Consider the following 10,201-nt stretch of genomic DNA (forward strand, 5'->3'; position numbering starts at 1 on the left):
AATTACCGTGTGTGACAACTGTTATGGCAGCGAAATCGTTAAAATCATGTAAATGCTTAAACCATGTAGGCCTGGGAGATTATAGTTTCATTAGAGAAAAGGCTATAAAGTTAGACCTAGGTAATTACCTTTCCCATTAATGCTCGAAAATTCTTTGCTCCACTGAGAAGTGATTGTGGTGCATCATGCCTTCTGTGCTTTTACATTCAAACTGCAGGAACCTTTATTTCATCAGCACAAACTGCAAGGGAACAGCGGCAGCCTTCCAGGTGTACTTTGCAAATTGGGGTTTAAATGTGGAACACATCAAATTAAAATTCAATATTAATTATTTTGTCTTGCTAGGAGCCTGAGTAGTTTAAAGCAGCAAGGGTAATTGTCTAACTCATTGTATGTGTCTACAGCGAACTTAATCATTATGTCAGCTTCCTAATAAAAGGTTATTATAGAAACAAAGATCCCAATTTTACATATGGTAGGCAAGGGAGAATTCGAAGAGCTAGTCTCCAAGGTAGACTTGAGGTTCTTGACAAATGATGCCCATGCTGTGATCAGATACTTAACAAGAAATCTCGTTATTAACTAGGCCTGTACAGATAATTAGCACTTGAGCTTCAAATTTTAAATCTGGCTTGAGATGTATAATTTATCAAAAGCCCTAGCTCGCTGTCAAAGTCCTATAATAAGGCAGTGTTATTGATGAATTGAGATTAAGAGCAGATTGAAGAGAAAATTAGGCCACTGGTTAGTCTGAAAGGTCTGATTTCAATATTTGCAGTACTAATTTGGTATTATTTTGGTAAATGGATGTGGTCCCCAAGTGCTGCATAGTATAAAAGAATAAACTGTACGTCATTATTCTCACAAAAAAAGTATTGTTTACTGTATGCTGAATTTTGCAGCACTAGCAGTCTGGTTAATAAGCTTCTTTACAGGATAAGTGTACCCGTTTTTATTGCATTAATTTATTATAACACATAGAGAATGCTGGGCTTTTATTCAGGGTTAGAAAATGTAGCTTCTTTACATTAAAAATTATATTACATTAGACTAATGATGATCGAGTATGCCAATCCCTAATTTAGCTGTTTCCTTTATGAATTGTCTTTCAAGCATTCTTTATACTGGAATGCAGATAAGTACCATTTTGCACATTCAAGCTACATAAAAAGAGCAATCCTTTTTTAATGATCACCGGTAGCACTTCATTGCAAGTGGTTCCAAGAAAGAAAAAGGGTGACTATATGCAATCTATCTACAGTAAACTGCAGCTGCAAAGGTGTTACATACACATTCATGACCCTTAGTATGCTAAATCTTTTTGATATGCATAGTAAAATGTCATTTAGGGCACTATCTGATTTCCAGAATTATGTTAGGTAAAACACAAGGTTGGGACAAATTCTCTTCATTTTTTCAGGGTTTAATTCTCAGCCCAAGCACACAGATCGTATCAAAAAGGCACTACGTTTTACTGTATATCCTGTCAAATATATCTTATGTATCACATCAATATCCTCCAGCAAAATAATAATGTCAGTTGCTGCCTGTTTCCAGGAAACTTTGCACTGACAATCCCTTGTAACCCGTTACTGGCAGCAGCTCCTTTCCTCTCAGTTTCCAGCTGTCCAGCGGGGTATGCCAAGTCACAGCAGGACCTGAGGAGTGTTTGTATTCAACTGTGGCACCGAGCTTTACGGAGATTTGCCTTGTATATTGTGCACTTGCAGACAAGCGGGATTTCCAGGACGCAGCGGGGGCTCCCCGGTGTTTATGCTGAGGTGGTTAGCTAGTTGGCAAATTGCTTTGGGCCAGAAACATGTGACAGAGGAAAATGTATTGCATTAGCTTTTCTATCAATAACATCTTAACGCTGACTTATAACGCAATTGCTTTCATGCTGATCCAGCCTCCTAATTTTAATTTTAGGATTGACTGAATTTTGCAATCAAACGTCTTTGGCAATACTGAAAAGAAAAACCTTTTCTTCCTTCCTTAGAAATAATAAGCTATTAAAAAGATAAGCAACTTCAACCCCTCTAATAAGCCATTGACTAATACATATTTACACTGATTTGGAAAACATCTAATCTTTTTGATATATACATTGTAATCATTTTAAGAAGACTTAAAATAATTTATTCTTTTAACTGTTACTGTGCTGTACACACCGGAGTAGCATTTTGCAGGACCACTTGAGTCTTGCAGGATTTTTGGTAGATTTGTAAGAGATCCAAAAAATGAGGGTACTGCAATTCTCAGCAGACAGAAATGTTAATTTATACTTGGGGGGGGTGTGGGGGGTGTCAGTCACTTCCAAGTATTACTCACATATCATGGACTGATTCTGATCTTGTTTATGCTGAATATACTTCTGCTGTGTGCTAGTGCAATTTGAGATTGGGAGAATCTCCTGGTTAAGACTTACAGCAGCGTAAGAGGGAAATCGGAGGAGCTTTAAGGGTCATTTAAGATAAAAGCAATCCATGAGCTACAGTCTATATTTATAAACATTCAGGAAGTATTTTATGTCTTTAAATGACATTTTTAAGGTACTCAAAGCTAAAACATATTTAGATATTTTGGAGAAAAATGAATATGTATATGCCAAACAGAAGCATGGGACACATCACAAGGCTCTCAATTTATGACACTTCGGAACTCCTCAGATAACGCTGGTTTCTGATAAGCGTAGCTACCCAATTGCCTGACTTTGAGGTCCTTTCACATGAAGCATTGCCACAGCTTGTGAGGGGAGCTTGACACAAAAGATTGGCAGTAGAACATGTTTCTATATTTGATTATATTTGTATAGCAAATGTGATAATAATATAGCACTTTTCATGAAGCAAGGCAGAAAATAACAGCTACCAGTGATCGCTATGCAAAATTAAAAATGGGAATGCTTATTATATAATACCTGGCATCATACACTGCCTTATTAAAAACAAATGGGTTTGGCACTCAGGTGGTTTGTACAGTCATTCCTACACTCCTTTTTTAAGTGATTTGGTAGTGCTGGCATAAATGACCACATGTGGCCTGTATGAATAATAACACAGAACAGAACCAGGCTTGAGGACTCCTACTGATATAATTACACACAGTGACTACTTAGTGGTGTGCAGGATAATAAACCAGGATTTTGTCAAGATAAATTCCTTCAGCTACCCCCAATCCATTCTAATGCTATAGATACTGTCATCTATGTCATATTGTCATCGATGAGTTATAAACTACCAGGAGGACAATTTCCTGCACTTATCGCTAGAAGGGCAAAGTTGTGCCTCTACTCAGCACATTCCCCCACCAGTTGTAAAAATACTAACTTGGTGTTACTAGTTCTGGAGTGCAAGAGCAGACGCTCCACTGCCGCACTAAGGCAACGGTAAGCACACACTTAGAAAAAAGTGAACATTTTAAAGAGAAACGGGAATGCTCTCGCCTGTGTACTTTGGCGTGGCTCACGTCTGGGACTGTCTCCCCGGCGCGGCCCGCAGCCCGGCTCCCGCCCGCGGCGGGCAGAGCGGCCTCGGCCCCGGCTCCCCAGGCCCGGCCGGCCCCGGCCGCGGCTCCCCCGCCCGCCCTTGCGGGCGGCCGCCGACAGGGGTCTCCAGCGCACCGCGGAACCGGGCGGGCGGCGCGGGGCCGGGCCGGGCCGGGGCCAGCCCGGGGCCGCCGGGCGCAGGCCAGGCCAGGCCGGGCTGGGGCCGCTCCGCCGGCCGCGCCGGGGGCCGCCAGCTCCTGCCGCAGCAGCGGCTTGTGGCTGCCTGGGGCCGTTTGTGTTTTAGCTCAGGCGCCGCTCTCTCCGCTTTTAAAAGGAGCGAGATGCCGGGAGTGCCGGGTTTTGTCTTTTTCTAGGAAAAGAGCGGGAACAGCCGCTTGGGAGAGCGGGATGGCTTTGGTCTGAGGCAGGGTGGGGACCCGAACTTCGATAAAATAAAACATGCCGGATACAGAACGAGGTAGAATAATGCCTGGCTTTTACTTCGCGTGTCAAAGCCTTCCTCCTTCAGTTCCGACGAACCAGCTCCTTCCGAGACCTAATACTCACCTGTGCTTTAGTATTCAGGCAACAGAAGGCAGAAAAACTAATTTTGGGATAGGTATAAGTAATAGTGCCATTCTATTGCACAAAGTAGATATTTGCAATTAGTTGGGGGGGTGTGGGGGGTTTGTTTAGTTTGGGGTTTTGGTGTCGGTTTTTTTTTTTTTATGTACACGGAGTTTGAGTTCTCTTTTCTTCTTTTCTTTTTCTTTTTTAATTAAATGATTCAGGAAGACAACTGTCCAGGAAGCTTAGGGCATTTTCCAACTGGAATACAGCTCTATAGTCTGTGACAATGTACGGTGGTTGATGAGTTAGTTCTAGAGGCTTCTGAATTTTAATGATGTTGGAGATGATATTGTGTGTCCTTCAGCTTGTTAGAGTGACACTAGCACTCCATAAATCATAATACCTGTGTATTGTAAAATCAATACAAAAGTGCTATCTCAGCGCTAAACCTTAATAAGTTTTTCAGTGCTCTAACAGCTTAAACTTTGCTGTAATGCCATTGGACCTGTAGGTTAGGATCAGAGCATGCTTAATTTGTTTTGTAATAGAGACTTTTCTTTAATGAAGGACCGATTAGTAAAGCTTTGGTTGCCACTCTGGTGATCAGTTGGCAGAACAGCCTCCTCAATTAAACTCGTGTATCTCTGTCCTGAAGCAAAAAAGCAGGCTTAAACAGTCAATAAATGTTAATCCAGTCAGAACCTGTCTGTGCCTTTGAAGGCTGCCCATGAGGGGTTTTTCAAATCACATTTTTTTCATGTTGTTTTAAATATGGAGGTCCCCATAGAGCTGGTACGTAGTGTACAAGGCCTCCCACTGCTCTGTAATAAGATCTGGCATACTAACAGCATTCTGTACAGATCTGTCATCTTTAGGTTTGTTTGTCCCTCCCCATCCCAGCGTACGTATCTGTATAGTTACTGGTTGTGGAAAAAAAAAGGAATCACCACATTTTACATTTCCTACCCATGACAGTAAAAAAGCTGCTTCAAAAATCTTTATACAAAATGTTACTATTGATGCATATGATTTTTATCATTTACAAATATCTCCCTCAAACTTTTTTCCATTATTTGTTTCTTTGTGGTGTGATACTCAGGGGAGGAAGTTTACATTTATACAAAAACTGCAAAGCATACATGGGAAGTGTAGAGCTGCCAAACAACTGTCCTTAAAGCAAGCAAAAAGAAAAGTTGACCCTTATCTAGATTGTTGTTGCTCTCTAGGATATGCTTCCCATGAAGCACTGCCAGATGTTTATCTAATTCTGTTTTCTGTTCTTGTCTGCTTGCTTGCTTTTCCTATGAACAGGATAAAAAAAGCAAGTTGATAACTAAAAGCAGAGCAAGGGTTCGCAGAAAGTTGACTGATAGAGTTGGGAGGGAAACATGGGTAAAAATGAGGCAATTCCCAATCTTTAAATGCTTTCCATTTGGGGAAACGCAGCTTTTGTTATGAACTTCGTTTTCTTCTATTTTCCAGCCTATTTTCTATCTATCCCTTTAGCTGCATGCATAGCTGTACATAAAGCATTAACATACAGGGGAGAATGCATTAAATTTAGCCTAATCATAACTGGCATCCCCTTTATGTTGCTTTATAGAATCTAGCTTTTGCTCTTCATCAGGAGACTGAGAGCTTCAGACAAAAAGATGAAGAGACTTGTATGAGTCATTGGATTGGAAATGAAAATTTCCTGCTGGAGAGAGAAAGAAAGGGAAAAGAGGGATATCAGTCTCTTTTTACAAAGGGCCAAATCCATCACTAGCACAGCACTCTGACTTCCCTGGAGTTACTCTGTTCCCTGCCAGCATGACCTGGGAGGGTTTGGAGGACATGAACTGACAAGGGAAACTCATAATGGCCTTCTGGACAGTGCAAATGGTACAGCATAATCATGCAAGGTTTCAGCAAAGGCAGGCAAGAGTGCCAATACTGTGACGGGATGTTCTCTGCTCTTTCCTGTTGGCTGTCAGAATGGTACAAACCACCCAGTTGGCTTTGGTTTACGATGTACCAAGGAAGTAAAAGCTAAGTGTAGTGCTGTAGGCATTATTATTAACTACATTTGTATTACTTATAGATACAAAGATATACATATGTCCTTCATATTTTCTGGTTTGAAATGGTTAGATTCTGATGAAGAATATTATGAGATATTTTTTAATACAAATATATGCATTTTAAAAACTATCACTCTCCCTTTCAGATTTTTTTCAAGCCCTGCCCTATTGTGAGACTGGTCACAGGCAGTGACAGCAGTTGTTGGTAGAACTATCTGGTGTATGTCAGGTTGGGTCAGGTTCAGCCTGAGGTACACACTTAATGATAATTGGAAGCTGAGATGTAATAAGGAATACATTTTGTCCTATAATTTGCTATGTTTTCCTTTTCATTATACCTGATTCTATCTTTAGTTTTGATCATTTAATTCAGACTAGTTTACGATACAGGTACATTCCCTGATATGTCTTATGCCACCTCTGATTTCAGCCCTCTGTATGTATTTTCTTTAGTAGCCGTCATTATGCAGCCAAGATCTAGCCTGATTTTTGTCCTCCTTCACCCTCCTGTGATATCAACCAAGTCACTGACAGCAGACTCTGGGTTCCCATTCAGTCGGATTGTGTGCAACCTTGCAGAAATCATAGAGGAGATTCTTGTAGAAATATACAGAAATCACAACTGCAGTCTGTAGGGTTTGATTCATTAAAAACATGAGCAAGGGCTGGAAAGGGAAAAAAAGGAGTCAGACAGTGTCTTTCAGATAAAACAGAACAAACAAAGGCATTCCAAATAGGCAAAGGATATCTTTAAATACTGGGAAGTGCTTATTCAGTGAATGAAGCTGTAGAGGCCACACAGTCCTAGGCAATGACAGCACAATAGCATGGATATTGATGGTCTGAAAGTCCTACTAATACACAAAAGGTATTTGTAAATTATGTTTCTCTACTATAATATGTTAACTGTTACATATAAAAATATTTTTTCTGAGTGGGAAGTACTGATCATTTTTTTATATTCCTTTTATTTAATTTTCCAGCATTCTGCCACAAAGAGTTGGGACACGAGTTTCTCACTGCATTTCATTAGTCATGTAGCTTATTCAGCACATCCCCAAATTTAAGGAAACAGGACTTGAGCCTGCAGACTGTTGAGCACTACCAAAAGGGAATCAAAGGGAGCAAACACCTCTTCAAGCAAAACTGTACACGAAATATTTACTATCCCAGACCTGCTAGAGCATAAAGAAATGCATACAACATTTAAAGAGGGAGAATATTGTATTCATGCTCATGAGGTCTCTAATAAGACAGGCAAAAAGGAGCATGTGGATGGACAGAGACTAGCTGTGGCTGGGAGTGTTGACCCATGGCCATCTATGAAATTCCTCTAGGTGTTCTCCAATCTATCTGCTCACCTAGTCCTGGATCATATTTAAGTATAAACTAATCTTGTAAGAAAACAAAGCTTGGATGAGCAGAACCAAATTTGGTTTCTTAGTTTGGGTCAGTGAAACTGACTTCTGACCATATGGTCACAAATCTGGCTGTGTAGGGTCGGTGGGAAGCAGCAGGATTAGGGAGAGATGCATATCCTCTCTGTTCAACAAGTTCTGTTTATTTATTTTTAAAAGTGTGTGGTTACTGGGACAGCATTTCCTTCTGGAAGAATAGAGCTGTTTGTGTAAAGGCAAATTGTCTGTATAAGCTGGGACTGGGATGGGGAGGTGGGTTCAGAAGGGAGAATGAGACACGTAAGCACTAGGTTTTGTTTGCTTTCCACTACATGCTAGCACTTGCTGAACAACAACTGTATGATCACAGCCAGAGTGTGATAATTTTTTGCAAATGGGGAAAAATCAGAAAATGTCCTCAAGGTGACAAACGGTATTCAGTTTGTGCCTGAAGAAGTGTGTGTGTGCCCCTGTCATGCAGTTTCCCACTTGCACCCTCAGGCTGCCCACAGTTGTAGGTCAAAGTCACATCAGCTATTCAGAGTGGGTCTACCTCGGCGGCTGGAAGGGGTAAAAAGAAATTAGTAATCCTTGTGTGAGCCACAGTGATCTGGACAATCTCTGTAATTGTGAGACACTCGAAGATTCTCCCAGAAATTTAGGAGCCTCTGCCTGTTGTTTCTGTGAACTCCCAGGGTCAACCTTGGGTGGCTGCAGGAGGTGAAACTTTAAGTAGACTACAGCCTTATAAAATATCAGCAGACACATACTTGAAAGCCTAATGATCAGTTTAGCTTGGCTTAATTGGGCTTATGTGTTCAAGGATATCCTGGCAGCTACTCTTGGAGAAAATTAAAGCTGGAACAAAATTCTGCTGAACTGATGAAGAGCCTGAGCCTTCCTCTGCGTGAGAGGTGGTTCTCTTAGCTGACTCTTTCTACTCAGGGAGATGGACTGAGCCCAAATATTTCATTTGTTTATCAGCCATCAGCTCTCTTTTTGGGGTGGTGACAAAGCACTGTGCTTGGGAAGCTGGTGAGTTGGCTCAGTGCTGCTTACTCGCTCGCTTTCTCTCCCTTTCAAATCTCATTCACCCATTGCAAAAATGAGTCCATGATGAATAGATTTTTGAATTGGCTTATAATTGGTTATTCTACTCTGTAATATTAATTTTCATCTTCAACTGTTCATTGATCGAAGAGTACTGGATGTGGATTGTTAGTTTTCTTTGTGACACTTATACTGAAGAATGATTTGGAGAATATGTCAGTGCACATTGATGGTATTTTCCATCTCCTATGTGTTTTTAGAGAATTTCTCTTATTTGTTTCCTTGGAAGAATCAAAGCTACCTTCCATGGCTTGCATTTTTACCTATCTTTTTTAATAATCAACTATTATTAACTGTTAAAAACGCTAAAAACCAAAATCAAAATATGCCACAAAATTTAAAGTTCATTGAAACAAGGAAGACTCCCCTGAAGAAAAATGAGTCAGCTTTGTCCATCTTACCAGTCTCTCTGCTTTACTTTCAAATACTTCCATTTCTTTCTCCATCTTGCAGTGTTTCCAGGTGCCTGGTAGTGTCCTGACTCCTTGGGCATTTCTGCAGACCACAGTGAAGCTGAAACAGAAGCATTTGCAGTAAGATTATTTATGCTACTTGGTTCAATTCAAAATTTGTGGATATAGATGGATTATGTGAACACTTCTGAAGTAATGCACTATGCTCATCCACAATATGGGAATTTAACAAACAGTGATTTACCACCCACAGCTGGAAGACATCCCCCAGTTTGATCTGTGGCACAAGCCTAGGAAAGGCTGATATTGCCACTGTTATGTGCAAAGTGGAGGAGAACACTGATGGCTTCTCACCTAGGTGTTTAGTGGCCTGGACACTCCTGCAGCTTAGGGGACACCGATCCTCCCTCTGGCATAGCTGTTCCAAGGGTTCCAGGAACTATTTGAATACTAGTGCCCTCATGTGAGATACTTTTGTGCGGCCTTTTTCTATCAAAGCTGCCTGATGTCTTTCATGGAGTCAGGATCACACCCTGTGAAATAAGTTCATCATGCAAGTGCAACAACCTGCTTTCAAACTTCCCTTGAGATGATTTAATTTAAGACAAAAAAAGTGTTGCAAGGCTGTATGCTTCTCACCTCAAACCTTCGTACTTTTAATAATTGGTGCAAGAGACTGCCAAAGAACGTAACTACACTCATTTAAAAATTGGTTTATTTTATTATTGTCTTCCAAGAACTGGCAAAACTAATTTTAATGAAAATTTGTATTTAGGAAACAATCAACAAACCACACACATAACCACTTGCACAGCTTGACTTGCTGCTGGGGTGAACCATGGCATGCCAAGTTTCAGCCTGAAGCTAATTTTTACAGCCAAGTTATAAAGCCCTGAAAAGGGGGTTTTATTGTGGAAATGCTGACAGAACCATAGTGGTGCTACTGGCTGCCTCTCTAATTAGTCTAAAGAATGGAAAGTTATATTTTGCAATATGTGGTAAGCACTATTGTCCTGATGTTGCTGGTTTATGCCAGAACTAAAGGCTCGGTTTGGTGCTACATATTCTATTACGTAGGCGAGCTTGACTCTTTAACTGTCATGAAATGTTAGCACTTTCAGGCAGCAATCTTGATTTGTACTTTCAATTATATAAATATTA

This window comes from Athene noctua, chromosome 7, assembly GCF_965140245.1.
Source record: "Athene noctua chromosome 7, bAthNoc1.hap1.1, whole genome shotgun sequence".
Taxonomy (NCBI): domain Eukaryota; kingdom Metazoa; phylum Chordata; class Aves; order Strigiformes; family Strigidae; genus Athene; species Athene noctua.